This window comes from Melopsittacus undulatus, chromosome 8 (assembly GCF_012275295.1).
Source record: "Melopsittacus undulatus isolate bMelUnd1 chromosome 8, bMelUnd1.mat.Z, whole genome shotgun sequence".
Taxonomy (NCBI): Eukaryota; Metazoa; Chordata; class Aves; order Psittaciformes; family Psittaculidae; genus Melopsittacus; species Melopsittacus undulatus.
Window position 1 is genome coordinate 51,778,256 of NC_047534.1, and position 18,844 is coordinate 51,797,099.

The 18,844-nt window shown below is 50.0% G+C and overlaps 1 long non-coding RNA gene across 1 annotated transcript; it reads right to left on the bottom strand.

Annotated features, from left to right (window-relative positions):
- Positions 1-1,129: 1,129 nt before the first annotated feature.
- Positions 1,130-15,316, bottom strand: LOC117436608 (uncharacterized). The gene is made up of 3 exons (XR_004549940.1): positions 15,205-15,316; positions 11,568-11,677; positions 1,130-1,217 (listed from the first exon to the last, which is right to left on the bottom strand). It is a non-coding gene; the product is annotated as an uncharacterized lncRNA (long non-coding RNA).
- Between the last annotated feature and the right edge of the window lie 3,528 nt (positions 15,317-18,844).

The following is an 18,844-nucleotide window of genomic DNA, read 5'->3' on the forward strand; positions in this document are numbered from 1 at the left end:
TGGTTTGCGTCGGGGGCGTGGCCAAGAGGGCGTGGTCACTGTTTTGGCGCCCCTGACGGGCTCACGTTACGGTGTCTGTATATATAGATCACATACCATGTGATGTACGACATACATATATATATATCATATATCATGTGATGTACGACATATATATATCACATATCATGTGATATATGACATACATCCTTTATTGCACATTACATGTGCAATATAGCACATTACATGTGCAATATAACATAGCATATCTATGAGTACATGCACCCACTAAAACAGCATAAATAAAATGACATGTTTATTGCATGTTACATGTGCAATATAACATAGCATGTCTATGAGTACATGCACCCCCCAAACCAGCACACAGTACTCCAACATGGGGTATAATACGCTATTTTATAGCTAGGGCCACCCTTCTTAAGCAGCCTCTTGTGGCTCCAGTTCCCATCCTCACAGGGCTGTACCAGGACCCCCCCAGTTCCGTTTCCCATCAGGTGGTGTATGTATGACTGGGGGCGGTTTGAACGCGCTTACAGCACGGAGTGCATCCTTGGAAAGCAGGAGGATTGTCACCAGATCTTTGCAATTAGAGACACAGAAGGAAACTTTCATTTTCTTAGAGCAAACCCTTGCTTTCCAACACAACCAATGTGCTCTCCACCGCAGCCCCACATGTCTTGAACAGAGCCTGACCGCAGTGCTCCCCAAACACCTTCCACCCCCAGGGCCGCCCCAGACACCATCCCACAAATCAGTTATTCTTCATGTTCAACCAGAGACCCCTACAGCCCTTTACAGAGCTCCCCAAGCTGTGCTCAAGAGCTGCATGACCTTGATGCTAAACTAGGGTTGCCCTGGATAAGCCTGACCTGGCTCCAGCAAGGTGCTCTGGAGGTGTTGCCCATGCTTTTGGGTTGGAAACAGGATGGTGCCAGTGGGAGATCTTTCCTTAGCACTGCAGGGTTGGGGTCAGAGCATCCCGATGCCCATCACGGAGCACGTTGGTTTGGGAAGGCTTCATCTTATGGTGGGATGTCATGGGGCTGCACTCCTCCATCCCGCTGCTATCCTTCTCCCTGGTGCCGGTACGAGCCAGGCCCTGGCACCACTGCTGTGCTGGGCCCCTGTGAGTGCTCTTGCTCCGTGTGAGCAATCGTTTCCTTGGGGAGTAACAGTGGAAAGGGAGCAGAGGAGAGGGTTCCACAAGAGGGCACTGTCTGCAAGAGAAACAAATGGGAGGGGAGAAACTCCGTTTGGGCCACTTCGGTTTTCAGATACATATATTTTATATATATTATAATAATACCATTATATATAATTTTATATTACATATATATAATGGTATTTCTTTTGCAGGATTTCGTCAGGCTGTTGGGACAACAATCGAATCCAAATCTCCCCTCTTTCATTTTAAGCCCATTCCCCCTTGTCCTGTCCCTACCTCCCCTTGTATAAAGTCCCTCTCCCACTTTGTCTCCTCCCCACGCATGAGCTGCAAACCCTGTGATTGCAGGAGCTGGGGATGCTGTCGGAGTGGCTCAGCAGGGTCTTCAGACCCCTTCCTTGCCCCATAGGCGAAGGGCAAACCAAGCATCACAGATGGGAGCTCAGCCCTTTGGCCGCTCCTGCTTTCCTGGCTCAAGCAACAATGATTTCCACACCATCACCACATGGTTTTGCTCTGCCCTGGGGCACAGGGTGGTGCAGAGGGCTTCAACCAGTGCCTCTGCAGTGAGCCAGGAGATGCTGTCTGCAGGGATGCCCAAAGAGCCCAAGTACTTGCTTCAGGACTGCCTGCACCCCAACACCATCACATCCCCACTATCTGCACATAAGAGCACAGCCCTTCACAAGCAGAAGCCATCAAGCCATGTGGCTCAGGCTGATGTCCCATTGCCCTGTCAGCACCATCTTTATCCCATGGAGGACGGCTTCTGATGAAGTTAAAAGTTCCTTTAAAACAGGGAGGGATTCAGCCCAAACCTGCCTTTTACAGTGACTGAGACCCCTGAGCTATCACCCTGGGAAAGCATGGGACCATTTATGTTAGCTGGGATCTTCTATCCCATTCAGACACCAAAAGAAGAGGCCAGACTTGGCAAACAGCTGAGCACGTTGGGGAATCTGTCCCCCTGGCAAAGCCAACCACATTAAATTAATGGGAAAGCTCCTTGACTTGAAAGGATCCTGATTTCCCTTCGGCTCACGGGCTTGAAAGGCACTGTAGGACATGGCTGCCAGCTGTTGCAGATGTGTAAAGTAAACTTAATGTGATCTTTATTCAGCTCCTGGTGACGATGGCATGAAAATCTCAGGAACTCATTTGTTCCTTGCATGGGCTTTAATAGAGCCATGAAATGGATTCCAGTTCTGCTCTCCTTGCCAGTCCCGATGAGCTTCGGCTGTTTCCAGAGGCACTTCCAAGAAGGATTAGCAGAGATGTGGCAGGGCTTTATTTCCCCCTTGGTTTCCATGTGCTGCCTCTGATGTGGAGGTATCCTCTGGACAGATGATTGCAAGAGGTTTCCCTTTCTCCTCTGCTTCAAAAGCTTTACAGGGGAACACAGGAATGGTGATGGGGAAAATAAGATGGAATGTGGTGATATGGAACAATAGGAGAGTTAATTTAATGTGAAAAGTAAAGAAAATAGTGCTAAAGGGTCAAGTTGAAACTCTCCACACCCTTCCCCATCCCTGATTTATAGTGGCTGTGCCTGACCTGAGCAAAGGCTCTATCTAAATACATGATTTCCTTCCATGACATCAAAGCTCATTTGACACCAGCCATCAAAGGGGACAAATGCCTCGATTATAGGAGCTGTGCTCAGCAGAAAGGAAATGGGGAACGGCTGATGGGAAATTAACATCGCTTTTCCCCAAACAATTAGTTTTTATTGTTCCTCTTCATTGGGGCATTGGTTTTAACTCCCATAAATGACATCACTGGGATTGAACTTCTTTGTTTTGCCTTCCTCACCCTTGTTTTATCCCTCAAACCCAAGGCCTCGGTTATACAGGCTTCTACTGCAGCATGGTGCTAGCATCAAAGGGAAAACCCTTAAACAGGGAGCTTAGGGGATGTGCAGGAGACCACAGAAGCCATGGCAAAGTGACTGCTGTGGTGTGAGGAGCTGAGAGGTATGAACCCACCGGTCCTTGTCTATGGGCTCTATGTCCTGCTGCTGCACTGGATCAAATCCATCCCTGAGCTGGGTTTGGGATCAGCTGAGCCCCTTTCTCTGCACCCTGAACCCCTCCATCCACCTCCTCTTGCTTTCCCTAGGAGTTAACATGAGCAATGGCTTCTGCCCGCAGGTCTGGAGGCAAGGATTGCCCTCCTGTAACCTGCCAATGGGGGAAGAGACTCTGTGTGTGTTCAACCTCGTTGTTTTTATGACTTTTGAGGCATGTCTCTGCATTTTCCTGTTTTCACTTTGTTCTATAGGATCCCCAGCCAAGTTTCAGTCCCCTCCCTGGCTCCTGGGCCAGCAGTTCTTGGTCTCTGCACAGTTGAATCCTTGGGTCCCTCTGAGCAATGCAACACTGCTTCCCCTCGCCGTTCTTCTCCCACCATGCTGCTTCCTCATGGAAATCCCTGGAATGGCCCACATCCAGGGGGATAATGAGAGAGGATCCAGTCCAGTGTGGGGTGTTTTTGAGTATCAAGCATTTAGCATGGGACGTTTGGGTGGGATCCAGTGGGAAGATCCCAGGTCAAACACAGGGTGTTTGGGGGATGGAGTGAAGGGACCTTGGTCTAATAAAGGGGGTTTGGGAAATTGATTGAGGGTCCTCAGTTTGAGCTATGAGTTGGTGGGGGGAGGATGCCCCTGGTGCAGTAGGGAGCATTTAGGGGGTGAAGTGGGGAGTCCCTGTTCCAGCTGGGGCAGTTGAGGGATGGAGCATCCCTGCAGGCTCCATCCTCTCCAACTGATGCCCTTCTCAGCAGGATGGAATGCACAGAGCATCCTTGGGGTGCTGCTCACGCTGCGAGCCTGGGGGCTTCCCCATGGCCTCCTTTGGCCTCCCACCTTATGCTGGGGCTGCCTGCGAGGTGGGATGTGCCTCCCATGCCAGGGAGGGAGACCCTCCTGCACCCCCATCCTAACAGGATCAGACGCATTGCCATGCCCCATGAGGCACGCTTTGAAACCCACCAATGTCCCTTAATCTCACACATGTTAGCAAGGCACCTGTTGGACTGCAAAGCCACGGGGACACTGGGCCAGGGCTTGGGTGAGGGTAATAAAGGCACAATTAGAGGCAGGCTTTGATGTCGGGAGGTAAAGGAGCTCAGGCAGCTGTGCCGAAGCTTCGGTATCATCTTAACAAAGAGGATCTTGTGTCCGTGATTCCCTGTTATGGTTCTCCCAGCCTGTGGCCACCTGTCCTGCCCTCCACCACCGAGCACTGCCCCAGGCTCCCTGCCCCAGCACAGGGGCACGAATCCGATTTCACAGCCCCGATGCTTGCCGAGTGCTGCTGGGCTTTGCTCTCCATCACTCAGGACCCACACTGCAATGGGCTCTTTGTTCTTGTTGGCCTGGCTGCCAACAGCTGGATTCCCCATCCAGCTGTGGAGGATGGATTCTCCATCCAGCTGTGCTGGGATGCAGGCAAGGGAGAGCAGAGGGGGTCTCCAAGTGGGACATCATGTACACACCCCTGGGGACACAGGGAGGGATGCTTCCCATTCTGTGTAGGAGAGAAGCCCCTGCTTCATCCAATCTGCATCCCATACAGGGATGCTGTCAGCTTAAGAGCTGGCCCAGAGATTGAGGATTAAAGCTCCTTCTGACAAGATGCTTTTGTCAGACTGGAAGAGGAAATATGTCACTTGTTTGCCCTTTGATTTCTACAGATCAGCTCAAACCTGCATCCTCTGAGCAGGCTCAAAAGCCATAGCATGGTACCATAACTTGAAGGGGCTGTAGAAATTGTTAGATCAGCCCCTGGGTATCCCTGTGTATGGAAGGGGCAAGAGTGAGACACTGACGCCTTGCTGCACCCAACAGTTTGCTGTCCCGTTTCAATGCTAACATTTTCCCTCTAAGCCTTTCCAAGGTTCTATAATTACATTGCAGCCCCTGGGCTCTTAGTGCCCCCAGCACCCCAGGCTGTCATCACTGGGTCCTAAGGCAAACCCTGCCTTGCAGCTCAACTACCATGATTCACTTCAAAGACTCCTTATTCCCCTATTCACTCTCCTGTCTCCACATTCACCATCCAGGGCTCCAAGCAGATGCTCTTTCCAAACCTGTGGTGAGACAGCAGAGAGGAAATGGAAGTTGTATTCAATGCCTTTAGCAGCAGAGATGGGGCACTGGTGGTCCAAGACGATGTGCTTGTCTCTCCCTGTGCCCTGGAAAGCCTGAGTGTTGCTCTGTGCAGCAATACAGCCAGGTCTGTTAGACCTGGAATCACTGGAGCACTAGGAGTTGCATTGATCCTGAAGTGTGCTCCAGGCAGCATTTCCTAAGTAAAACCCCAACCCATTGTCTTTCTTTTGTTTGCATGGAAAAGAAAGGGAATCCAAGAGGGATTCCCTTTGTTTTCAAGACAGGCAGAGAGCAGGGACAGCTGAGAACTGAACTCCTTTCTTCACCTGCCAAACACTGCAAGCAGAGCTACCTTTGATGCAAGCATTTCTGCTGAGGGCTTGGGGGTTCTCTTTGGCTCAAAAGGGCTTCCTGAGAGCACCACCACTGGAAAGCAGCCACTCAAAACGAAACAGAAAGCTGTTGTTACCCCTCCTTTGTATAAGTTTAGCAAATTACTGCTAAACCCACACATCCCGGCTTCTCCGAATGCCACCATTGCTGGGAAAGGCTCCCCTTGTGCCGGTCTGTGCTTTTCACTCTGATGCGGTTTAGCCCAGCAATGTCATACCCATCATACCTTAGTTATGATGAAGCCTGTTTGGAGATGGCAATGAAGCTGCCACCATTACAGATGCACATGCTCCCCTGATGGGGATTGCTTTCTGTGCCTCTCATCCTGCTCTCCTCCCTCTTCACACTCTTCCCTTCATAGTTACTGGCACTTAAATGCCCTGAACAGGCAATTTCTTCATCAAAAAGGTGTTTAAATGTGAGCTGAAGCTGCCTTGAATCGTGTCCAGGGGGCTGGACAAGGCAGGACGGACCAGCCCCATCTCTGCTCAGGATAAGACCCTCTGGAAGCTCGTCTCAGGGTGGAACATTTTGGGATGCACCCAGCGCCTCCATATTCCACTGAACTATTTAATGTAAGCCACAGGGCCATTTATCCTGTAAGAACACTGCACTTTCATCAGCCATTTATTGACAGCACATGGCATTCCTCATGTGCATGACCTGCTGGCGAGCAGAGGAGGAGGCTATTGATTTTGGAGCCTTGTCTTATTTACACTAACCATAGAGCAGGGACCCATAAAATCACTGGTGAGGGGAGCAGAGCCAGCCCATGGGCTCTGGCAACAGAGCCATTATAAGGGCCTGCACATCCCTTCACCATAAACATGTGCTATGAGAGGCCCTGGGAGCAAATCTGATGTCTTTCTGTAATGCACATCCCACATGGAAGCTATGTAAGGGGCACAGAGCCATCAGCCCCACAGCACCCATCACCTTAACCCCACATGGTGTGCAAAGCTGGGGAGAGGAGATGCACATCCCTCAGGAGGGATCTGGCACATGGAAAACACTGGCTTGGGGATGAAAAGGAAGGGTCAATCCCATGTTTGGGTTTGTTTGGCATGTCAGGTTCCTTCACTGTGCCTCAGTTTACCCCTCTGCAAGCAGGATGGGTCTGCTTTGCACAGAGCCCAGTAGACAAAGAGATGCAATGCAAATGCTCACTGGCACCATCACAAAATGCCACTGCTTCATTTCATCTGCAAATACCCATCATTCTGCTTTATGAGGAGAAAAACTTGAGGTTTAGGAGCTCCATAACAGGATGCTTTTCTCTCTGTGGCACCCTGAAGTGCTCTCAGGGAACCCTGGAACACCAAACATCTGGGCACAGCAACAAACAACAAGGAACAGTACATTCATTGTTGAGCAGCTCTTTATAATCCAGCCAATGGTTTTTAAATAAACCGATGGAAAATAATGGGAATTTCAGGCCCTGGAACCCATTATTCCTGCATGCCAAATCTGATGCTGCTTAGTGCGACAAAGACCCCGAAGTTAATGGAATTCCTTCCTGGACAAACTTTTATCATGCTGTTCAGTAAAACAACTTATGCATCAAAAAGCACCATCACTCAAGCTGTTAAAATGCTTTCCATGGAAAGGGAAGCAAAGGAGCAGGAAGAATGGATTTATTAAATGACAGATAAGCAGTGCTATATATTTAATATATGTCTACATTAGGTTACCAGAGGTTGTTGAGTTTAAAGCATGAGGGTGGACTGATCAACTGCTGTGCTCCCATTTGAATGGGAGTCTGATGAACGTTAACTGATTTCCATGTAAGATACCCATCCATCACCCACCACGCCTGGAAAAGCTCCATCTGCTGTAAAAACATGTTCCATTGACAGCCGAACGCAGAAATACCCACATCTTTACAAAGCCCCCAAAGGAACTTGCTTTAAGAGCACATTTCAGATGGCAGCATCCACCTAGTTCCCAACATTCCCAATGATCTCCCTGTTCGATGACAGGTCTGCTTTGCAGAGAACAACCCTTCCAGCCGGCCCTAATTGAGCTCTGCTTTGTCCTTATGAAGCACATTTCCAGATCTGGGTTTCCAAACCCTGTGTGTTGGCTTCAGCTTCTCTCCAAGTGGTTGGAAAACGCCCTCAGAGGGCTGGTGAGCACTGATGCCTTTTGGAAGCCCTCATAGGTGATGGATGCTCATTCCCGACAATGCACCCTGCTCTGTCCCAGTGGACAGGTGGGACCAATCTCTCCTTTCTCTGTTGGACAGGAGTTACAAGCCTGGAAGTGTGGATCTTGAGCTCAGCTCATTCCAGCTCCCACCCCTCCTTCAAGTATTATTTTAAGGAATTTAGCTGGAATTTACTTCCAAGGTCACTTGCGCAGTGCCTGTGAGTAATCCTACCCCGGCTGGCTGGGAATGCTGCTGTCATTTATCATCTTCCCCTCTCTTATTTATAGAGCTGATTACAGAAGTGCATCCAGCGCCAAGGGCTCCCTCCAAGTCCATGAGGCTGTGCCAGTTCCCCCCACAGAGGGGCTGAGGGAGGTGACATAACCCCAGTACATCTCCACACTGATGTACGGAGCCTTCTCCTGCAGGGAAAGGGCATAGCAGGAGGTGGGCAGCATTCAGCATCACCTGGTTGTAAGCACATGCCTGACCCTTAATGGAGAGCAGGGATTTACACCCGTGCCCATGTGCTTTCTGGACAGAGGTGTGCTCATGCAAGCCTGGATCTGGGCTCAGAGGTGATGCAAAGGCACTTGGTGCATGGGTAAGATTGAGGTGAGGGTGCCCAGGAGGCTGTGAAAGTGCTGTTTCTTGGGAAGAAAGCCATTTTCCCTGGACAATGCTGGTCTGTATTGAGCAAAAAGCCATAGAAAGTGGTTTGGACTGAAGGTTTAAGGGGGGTTCTTGGAATAAAATAACTTTTTCTCCCGCTGCTCCACTGACATAAGCAGAGGGCTCACTGCATTTATTCTTCCCCTTTAACGTCATTGGAACTGTCACTTCCAAGTCCGTGCCTTGGAATATCCCAGTGCTGCACAGTCCTGGGTCACTGGGATCTCCAGCATCCCAGCACTGCCCTGTTACACCTCATTCCTGTCCTGCGGCTTGGAAAATACGAGCTGTTGAGCAGGGGCAGGTGGAAAAACACCCACAGCAGCATGGTCACTTGATGTCTTTAACACCTGCAGAGGCCCCAGCCTGGAGGGAACAACTCCTTGTGCCATTCCCGGGCGGATGGAGCATGCCTGGGACCACGGCACCTCCATCTCCAGCACATCGTAACTTTTGGGTGGGTTTAAGGTCTTTTTGCCGTCTTCTCCATCACCTCTGAAACCAGCCAAGGCTGACACTGAGCAGTCCTCTTGGGGACTGATCCCAAAAAGCAGAGGGAGGCCCCTCAGGTGATGGGAGATCAGAGATCATCATCCCTTGGGAGCTCAGCATCCAGGTGAGCACTGGATTAGGCTCAGTCCAACCCTGAGGCTAATTCAGACATGGGTCAACCCCCACCCAAAGGAAGGCAAGAAGATGGGTACATGTTTAGGTATCAATAGCTGTTGATGCTGCTTCTCCGGGTTGCTGTGAGCCCCAGTGACCTCCATCCTGCATCAGGCCCCAAGCATGGCAGGAATGCCTTGGCTTGCACTGACCACGGATGCTTCAACCCTGATGTCAGTCCCTGGTGTGAAGGAAGGGGCTGAGCTCACTTACATCAACCAAAGATGAGGTGGCCAAGTGAAGGAAATCAGTGCCTTGCTCTCCAGCCCTGCAGGCAGGGGGGACTGCATGCAAAGGAGCACAGTGAGGGCTGACACCAGTCAATGCCCTTGACCTGCTGTCAAGAGCTCCAGTGAGGACAATGTTTGCTTCATCTCAGCTTGAGAACACAAGGGATTTAGGGTCTGCATCCAACACCTCACACCTGAATCCAGCATCTTCTTTAGTAGGGAAGAGGGAGAAGATGAGTCCCATGGTGGGGCCATTACCAGGCCTGACCTACCAGGTCCTTCTGGGGACGGATGGATGGATCGCAACCATTTGCTGTGCATCCTCCACTGGTCTTGGCTCCCAGTGTAAATGTGGGCACCTCTGTGTAGTGCTCAAGTACTGGTGAGGAATGCCCTTAAGGATGCAGTGCCCTAGCATCCCTTAGTACTGCTCCCCCAAGACCTGTCCTGCTCCTTACTGGCATCAAGGGACAACATTTTCACCTCTATCTCTAGGTACCACCTGAGTCCCCTCAAACACTGACACACGTAGGTGTGAAGCCTCACAGAGCACAGCACAAAACTGGAAATACAGCTGCAAAAAAACACATGCAAAAATACCCCAAAACATCAGCAAAAACCTGAGACCTTCCTCCACTCCCAGCATTATCCAGTAGTTTCCGAGTCTGTCCTCAACTGCCTGAACCAGCCCCATCCCTGGGTTTCTGTTCCCTGCTTCTCCTTGGCACTTCCTGAACACAAAACCTGGACCCCCCTCCTGCTGTTTCCCCTCTTACCCAGGGCTGTGCCTGCCTTGGGAAGGCAAATGGAGCCCCTTATTGTCTCCCTGCCTGTGCAGAGCCCCAGCCATGGGACAGGCTGCAGCGAAGGAGCTGACTGTAGGACTCTGCAAGCTGTTATCTCACAAGTGGCTGTTTTGCCTTGCTCCCTTTTGAAACCAAGGAGCACACGTAGCATTTAAAGGACCAGATGTCTGGCTCTGTGCTCGGGCCATTCTGTCCCTGCCCTCCCCATCACACGTGGCCTTGGGGGTTCATGACCTCACAGATGCTCTGGGTAAACGTGGTCCAGGGAAGGAGGGAGAGAGGGATGGATGTAGGAATGGGATCGACACTCTAGGTCCTCCCTGCCTTACATGTGGTGGCTAAGCATTCATTACCCTATAGGCCTGGTGGGGGAAAAGGGCTTAATCTCACAAGGACTTAGAGGTGAAGCAACCAGGTACCACACTGCATCTGTATGTGAAGGCATGACTTGCAGTCAGGATGTTTCACACCTACACTGAGAGACATCAGTGTCCAAACACCGGGAGAGCCTCCAGAAAGGGCAGAAATGAAGGTACTAATAGAGGTGTTGGGGAGCATCAGGCTCATGGATGAGGCCCTCCTCTGGTTATTGCCCCTGCTCTTCCTTTGCTGTTGAGCTCCATCTCCCATCACAAGCATCTCTGACTGCAGCCAGGCAAAGCCCCATCCTCAGGCCAGGTGTCCAGGGCTCCCCATCCTGCCTCTCTGTGCTCCCTGACAGGCGTGCTGGGACAAACCCACCAACCCCTTCACATTCCCTGTGGTCCCCCAGGGTCCGGAAGGCAGGACCTGGTGTTCCCTGAACAGCATGTTCCATGGATCCAGGTCATCCCTGGTCTGGCCCAGATTCATGAGGTGGGTCCAGAAAGGGGCCAGCATGGGAAGCAGCTGAGCAGGCTTGTTTCCAGAGCAGTGCAGCTGGGAAAGGTTTATTTTGCTAAGCTGCTACTGTCCTAAGGTTATTAAAGACACACTTGGAGCATTAGCCCCTATTAAGCCATGCTGGTAAAACACGCGATGGGCCAAGAATCACAGCAAAGCCAGAAAGAAAGGCTCTTTTTTGCTTAGTAAGCCTCAAAAAGACACCTCAATGCCCCAAGAGCTGCTGCATCTCAGACTCATCATTGATCCCAGCACCCCCAGCAGCCTACTGCAGAGGCCATGCCCTGCTGCCTGGATGGCTTGGCCCCATGTTCCCAGCAAAGGGCAGCCCCACAAGGGCTGTGCTGGCACCAGCCTGCACTGTCCATGGTTTCAAGTCATGCGTCAGGCTTTAATCAATGTCCCTCACTCCCAGCCAGGATTTGTCCATCAGGAAACAGCATCCCCTCCCTTCCCATCCCTTCCCATCCCCTCCCATGACCTGACTCACAGTGGTGCTGAGCAGAGCACGATCCAACCTGGAAAACCCCTTCACCGGCTGCAACATCCCCTGGGTCTCTCGGCAGGGACCCTGCAGAGGCATCGACTGCACTGATGGACCTGCAAAGAGAGGAACCTGTGTTCATGGAGCTGCCTCATGTGCTGAGGCCACCACATGGTCCTGTGGCTGCTGTCACAAACCTCCTGGGCCATTTCTGATGTGTTGGGTTGGGACACACTGGACTGGCTCCCCTCTGATCCCAACCTACAGCTTTGATTCAAAAGCTTATGAGTGCAATGTATTTATAAACCCTGTCCATAGGGCTGCTGCTGCCTTCACCCAGAGCAGCTCTTGGTTCTCCTCTTGGCTATGCCTGTACAAACACTTACTAACACTGTACAAACACTTACTAACAGTGAGAGATTAAAACCAAAGAGCAGGTATCAGCCCCTAAGGTCAGCAGAAAGCTTCCTCTGATAGCCCCTGTATTATTTATGTTCTAATCAGCCTGTTTCCCAGCTCAAGCACCTCCTACAGCCTAACCCAGCGTAACAACAGGAGTCAGTACAAGCCTTTATCTCCATGGAGCACATGTTGTTAATCCTTATTTCTCAAGCATCTTCAAGTACATGTGCTCTCCTGCGGCTTTTGTATTAGCTGAGGGCTGGACAAAGCACATCCCCCACAGCTCAGATCCAGAAACAAACAACTGTATGAGGCCAGACACTGCAGGAGCAAATCCTCAGGTACCTTTGGACCAGGATGGTGATGCAGGCAGATGAGCAGGCACAATATATACGGAGCCAAAAGCTTCTGAGAGCAAGAAAATGAGTGCTGGGCAACATAATGTATGTTAGGGGCCTGCATCATGCAAGGAACACCAATCCCACTGCAGAAAACAGCACTATAACCACAAGAGAGCAGCCATTCACCCCTCATTACAAAGAGTGAGCCTGAGCAAAGCCCCTCAGGTAAATATGTCCACTGCCAACAATGGGTAAGTGTAAATACATGCAGGGATTAAAGGTGTTTCTGTCTATATAGAATAGTTTCAGAAATCACTTCGTTTGTTCTCTCCATGCTTCATTCATTGCCTTTTCCTCTTGCTTTCTTTTCAGTGCCTAATGCAATGGGGCTCCATCACTGCCCTTAAAAACACAGCAATCAGGAAGCCTTTTCTTTGGTAAGAATAGAGGAATATTAAGCATTTTACCATTGCTGTTTCAGTACATCATATTCCCTTTTTCAGTACATTCCTTAAGAAGCCAACATCAAGCACTGGGGGTGGGTAGCAGACAGCATCTGTTCCCAGCCTTCCATCTGGCCATGGTGGCTGGTAGAACATCCTGCTCCCATCCTCACTGTGGGGGAAAAGGCATTGCAGGAGCTGGCCCAGCCCCAAATGTAACTTGGGAACCAACTGAAGAGACTCCTGTAAATGAAATCTAGGGGAGAAGCTGCCTCCGAGTCAGTCCTGGCAGAGACAAATCCACCTCCGAATGGGGCTTTTTCCCCTGTGTTTTCCTTCTGGCATCCTGCTAATATGACAGCAATTAAAGGCCCTGAGAACTGGATGGAAACAATTTGGGAAGGTCTCTATTAGGTTTGCTCTCATTAGCACTCCAGGCTGGTTTTCCAGCCTCTCATTGACAGCTGCCTTCCACATGCAGTGTCCAAACAGAAAAGCCCTGGGGCACTATACCCAGGGAACACGAACTGGGGCTGTCTCATTGGACATGTGAAGGAGCACGAGAAGGGAAACAGTCACAGGACCCACCATGGACAAGCTGATGCCAAGCAACTCCGATGCTGGGGATGGCAAAGCAGTTAAGATGGGATGAGCATGAGGAATGGCCACCTGCACTTGGAGCATCATCTGCATCCACAGAGAAGGAGGGATGCCCTCAGCACTCAGAGGGGTCTGGAGCAGCGGCAGCACCAAGCACAGCTCCAGGCACTTGCTGCCTGCATGGGGCTGTCAGGGCAAGTCTTAACCTGCTGACAAGGGCTGTGACCACTTGGGGACTTGCCCTGACTTGGGGAAACTGCAAGAGCCCTCCAAAGCCAAAGGATTCCACCTACAAAGCAGTCCCAGGAGTTTGGGTTCCAGTCCTTTGGGTTCCTTTAACCTGGAAGCAATGATGCTTCACCTATCCCCACTGCCTTGTGCCCCAAAAAGAGCCCACCCAGCAGTAAGGCAGAGCCCCCTGAGGCAGATCCTGCTTTTCTTGGTCAACTGGGAAAATAAGGACAATTCTTGTGCTGAAAGTCAATCACGTCAGTTTAGCAAGACAGCAGTGGAAGGAGGTCCATATAATGAATCACTGCCACCATTGTACAGGGAGACAAAGGAGAGGAGACAAAGGAGAGGCCCTTTCTGGCATAGCCTTTACCTGCTGGTGTGCTGCCTATGGGTGTCACAGATGCTATTTCCTGTTATAAGAAAAACATAGGATTACCCTAAACACAGCCAAGAGATGAATTGCCATGAATCCCTGTGGGGGATGCTCACTGTGCACTGAAACACATGTAGGTGGCTGAGCCAGCAGAGCTGGACCTGAAAGGAAGACAGGCATCTCATGGATGCCCAGACTCTGGGAAGCCACTCAGTGAGCAAGTGGGTGGTAACACAAGATGTTTGCTCTGTGGGGTTTACACAGCAACAGCACTGGAAATCACTGGGGAGCCAGGAAATGGGAAATGACTGCATGCCAAGTGGGCATTTCACTCTGTTGTTGTTTAAACGGATCATTCAGGAACTGTTGGTTTTCCTCTTGCAGCTCTGCCCTGCCACCCAACACAGACTTCCTGCCTACAGATAGCACTGATTGCAGAAGAGGCTTATAGGGAGGGCTGAAGATGTTCCCATATTTCAGCTGAGTGTCCACTCTTGGACATAAGAAGCTGAACCTGGACTGCTTTCCTGGGGCAAGGTTAGGCCCAGGTGTTTGGCATACTCCACCAGGATGCCCTGGCATCCGGCTGACATCCCCTCAGCTGGAAACTTGGCTTTGACTCCCTTTTCTAGCTGAACTACAAGGGTAAACCAGGTGGAAAAAGACATCAGGGATATTCTAGCCCAGCTCCAATGATACCCTAGGAGACGGGCATCTACAGACAGGTTCCCACTTTGCCCATTTGGAGTGATGGTAGGCTGGTTTTTGGGGGCTGAGCTTGAAAACTAACTTTGTTTGAACACAGACTTCTTTTGGCCTGTCAGCACCAACAACCACAACCTTTGCCAGTGGGTGGGAAGTGTCCATCAGCCCAATGCACAGACCTGGCTGTGATTTACAGGGAGCTTGCTGAGTGCAGATCTCACGTCATTTCAAGTAGGAATAGCTGTGACTGTTGCTCCACGCTGTAAATCTGCCTGTGTGTGACATAATGAACAGCATCGTCTCCCGCAGGCAGTGTGATTTACAGGCATGGAAAGAGCTGCAGTCAGGTCATGGCTGGGGAACTGGGGGAGAAGCAGTGCAGGGGCAGGAGCACAGCCTGCAGCACATGGGTGGGTGGGAGGCTGCCATGCACTGTGATCAGAGAGCCAGGATTGAGGGCTCTGTCCCACAGCACAGCAAGCACTGGGCTTGTAAGACATGGATATGGCCTCCGCCATCCCAACATGCTATTGTATGGTACTTACCAAGAGAGGCTGTTGCATTAAAGAAATCATTCCCTGAGCAGAAGGGAACAATGAAGGCTCCTCCAAACCAAGGGCAGGGAGTTATCTGGAACATAAATAACCACTGAGTCTGTCGATGCCTCTGTTTCTATTAAAGAGAAATATGTAAGAGATCAAATTCTGCAGTAACTTAGCTAATAGTTGGCTGCATTGCTGACAGCTCTACATAGGCTCACCCCTAAATAACTGAGCTTCAGAGTTTGCCAGGAGTCCTCCACTGCAATGGGTCTTTCAGGCAGGCAAATGCAAATGCAGCTTCTGCAAACTTGGAATTTTCTGCAGGAAAACCATATTGGAGAATCCATCCTCCTTTGGGAACAAACAACATCCACTCCCCAGATCACCCCCACTCCCATCCCAAACCAAGTAATACTGAATCCCACTCAGTTTCCTTGGGATGAAAGCTCCAGGTCATATGGATGTACTGGTGTAACTTCCCACATGGGCACTTTAATCCTGGTGTACAAATATCTATTTTCATGCAGATAATCTCAGTTTGAAGGAGTTTAAAATAAAACTCTATTCCTGTCCTGGAATGAGCATTACCCTCTGGGACTTCACTCATATAACTGGTCTGGTTTAGCTACCAGCACAACAGAGAGGTCTGCTTTTGGTGAGGAAAGTATGTTACACTGATGTACAGCCCAGGGAGCTGGGTGCCCAGCACTAATATAAGGTAACATGCCCACTCTAACTGTTGCTTGTTTCCCTGTCTTGGTCTGTGAAACCAAGCTCAGCTCAGCTCAGCTCCTGACCTATCAGTTTAATTCTCTAAAACATACAAAATATGCTCTCCCTTATAGTCTATATCCCTAATATACCCCATAATATCCCTCTATATCCCTAATCCAAGAGACAGAAGTCCTGTATGCTCTCTGGACTGCTCCAATAACAGTATTTGAAGATGTGATCAGAGACTTCTGATCAAGTGATGTTGTTGCATCAACAACAGCTTTTTCCACCCATGGCAAAAGAAACCTCAGTAACAACTACCCACAGCACAGGTTACCTGCTCAGTACTAACTAGCAGCAAGCAGTCTGTACACCAGATAGCCACAAAGTACACCCAGGAGTCCCACCACCCTAAGCATATGTTGTAAGGTCCATAAGGTCTGCCAGTGGACACGTACCTTCTTCTGGTCCAGCACCATCCCAGGGCAGCAGCGTGCCCAGCATCACCTTAGTAAAGCAAATGGGAGAAAAACCAGCCCTGCCTTCATGCAAAGCTCACGAGTGAGGCTCATGCATCTCTTGCTGCTGTGACAGGATTTGCTGAGCCAGACCTAAGAGCCCTGCTCACACCAAGGGTTCTACAGGACAGGTATTGCTGCTCTGCAGGGGTTTGTGTTGGCAGGCTTATGCTGAAATACACTCACAACTGTCTTCTTCATGCTTCAGACACTGTGTCTGCTCCATGAAACAAGGCCCTTTCATGGTCACCAAGAGGCTGGTCAGCTGAAGAGATGAAGCAAGGATGTCACTGGTTGTGGGTCAGAGAGCTCAGGGCCACAGTCACACCAGTGTCACTCACCCACTGGATTGGTTGCATCCATTGTCACTGCGAAGTGCACACAGAGGAAGGACATTTCTTCCTTTACTAAATAGCAATCCAAGAGCCATGAGGCTGTCCTGGTGCTTTGAAAAGCCAGAATTCCCCTTTGGCTCTCTATCCAGCTTCCATTATTTCCCTCAATGTCTGTTCTATCATATAGCTCTTTTATGGCATTGGCCACATTTAGTTCTGCAGAAAGGCTGTGAGCTGCTGGTCAAACACACAGATGCAAAAGGCATCCATCAGTTACAGACTGGTGTTCCAATGCCACAGCTGCTGTTCCAATGCCACACACCCAAAGCAATAACAGAAACCCTTCAGAGCTGTCCCCTCCCATCTTCCTAAGGTTCAGGGGCACTCACCAACACATTGCAAACCTGCATCTTCCAGCTGAGAGAAATCAGACCTGAATCTCCTGCTGGTGATAGACCGGAATAGCACGATGCTGATGTTGCCTTCAGTATCCCTGCAGCCTTCCCCTCAAACTAGGAAACACACGGGAGGGGAGCTGGGAGGTAACCTCCACTTCTCCACCTTTTCCAACTTCCCTAAGGAAGCAGCAGAATTTCCCCAGACAAACATTCCTGACCAGGAAAGTGAAGGTTCCCCATGGAAATTTCCATGAGAAAATACCCATCCTGATGGTGCATGAAGGGAAAAGCTGTTGTGTGAGAGGATGATGCATTTTAGCTGGTTCAAGGAGGTCAATGTGCAGCAGGCAAGGCCTGGGCTCTGGCTGCGGCTCTGCTGCTGGGTGACCTTGGAGAATCACTGCCATGCTGTGCTCCCATCTGTGAGACAGGGATAAGAAGTGTCACACACAAACTCCCCCGGTTATTAATAGGGGCCTCTGGCTCAGATTTCGAAACAGCCCAAGGGGCTGGGAAGCCCATTTGTTCCTAACAGTTCAAAGCAGGCAAAAGACTCAGATTTCCTTGACACTTCTGAGTGTTAAAGTTAGGAAAAAGCACTCTCACAAGCATTTGTCTTGAGGGAAACAAGCATCTGAGTGTGTGACTTTCCTTTTCCCTAATACAAATGAAAGCAAATCACCAATGAAGCTGAAATGTTTGGTTTGGTTTGACTTTTGCACTAAAATCCACCAGATAGAAATCTGAACATCAGCTATTCTGAATGTCAGAGTTGTGGTAGAAAACCAGCTGATGCAGTGGTCAAAAGGAAACATTCTGACTACACGGGATGGGACTGTTTCCACAATTTCCTGTTGAAGCCATAGGTGAAATTGATACATTCTCCCCAAATGTTTGGATTTCGTTCAATGGCTAGATCCAATAGCAGCAGCTATTGGTGTGGGTTTGGGTTAAATAACAGATATAAAGGAGTGTCTGTAGGACTGCTATAAATGACTTCCTAAGTTGACTGGCAAAACCCTGGTGACAAAGAGGGCTGTGAAAGGTGGAAGATGTTGTGTGGGATCAGGTCAGGAGCAGGGCAGAAGCCTGGGACAGGGACTGGGGGAATGCCACCGGACAGCATCACATGCAGGGGGCTGTGCTCCGGGATGGGATACTCTAACACAGGTTTGTAATTGAGCACTTCTCATTCAGGCCAGCTACAACCCAGAGGGAGCAGAGGGCATTTAACATGCATTTAAGTGATGTGGAAAGGGAGAGAGCAGCCTGGGGAAGGGAATGAAAGCAAAGCAAGAGGAACATCAACATTCCTTGGCATTTTATCTGCATCCTGAGAATATTCCGTCCCATGCAGGAGCAGGGGAATGGGCTGCATAATCTCCCTTTCCAGCTCTGCTTGAATGGCAACATGGACACATCTTGCTTTCATTCTGAATTGTACACAATCTGACATGGCTCTTGACTTCATTAAAAAGACATTTGGAAACAAACAAACGAAAAACTCAACTAAAATCTCTGTCAGATGATTTTTGTCTCCTGGAAAGTTTTCATTTTGAACAAGGGGAATTCAGCACAGGAGAAAAGAAAATCTCTCCCTTGGAAAGCATTCAACCACTTCTTGTTTGCCTCAGCTTTGTGTTTACTGCAACTGCAGATGCAGCAACACAGGGCTGAG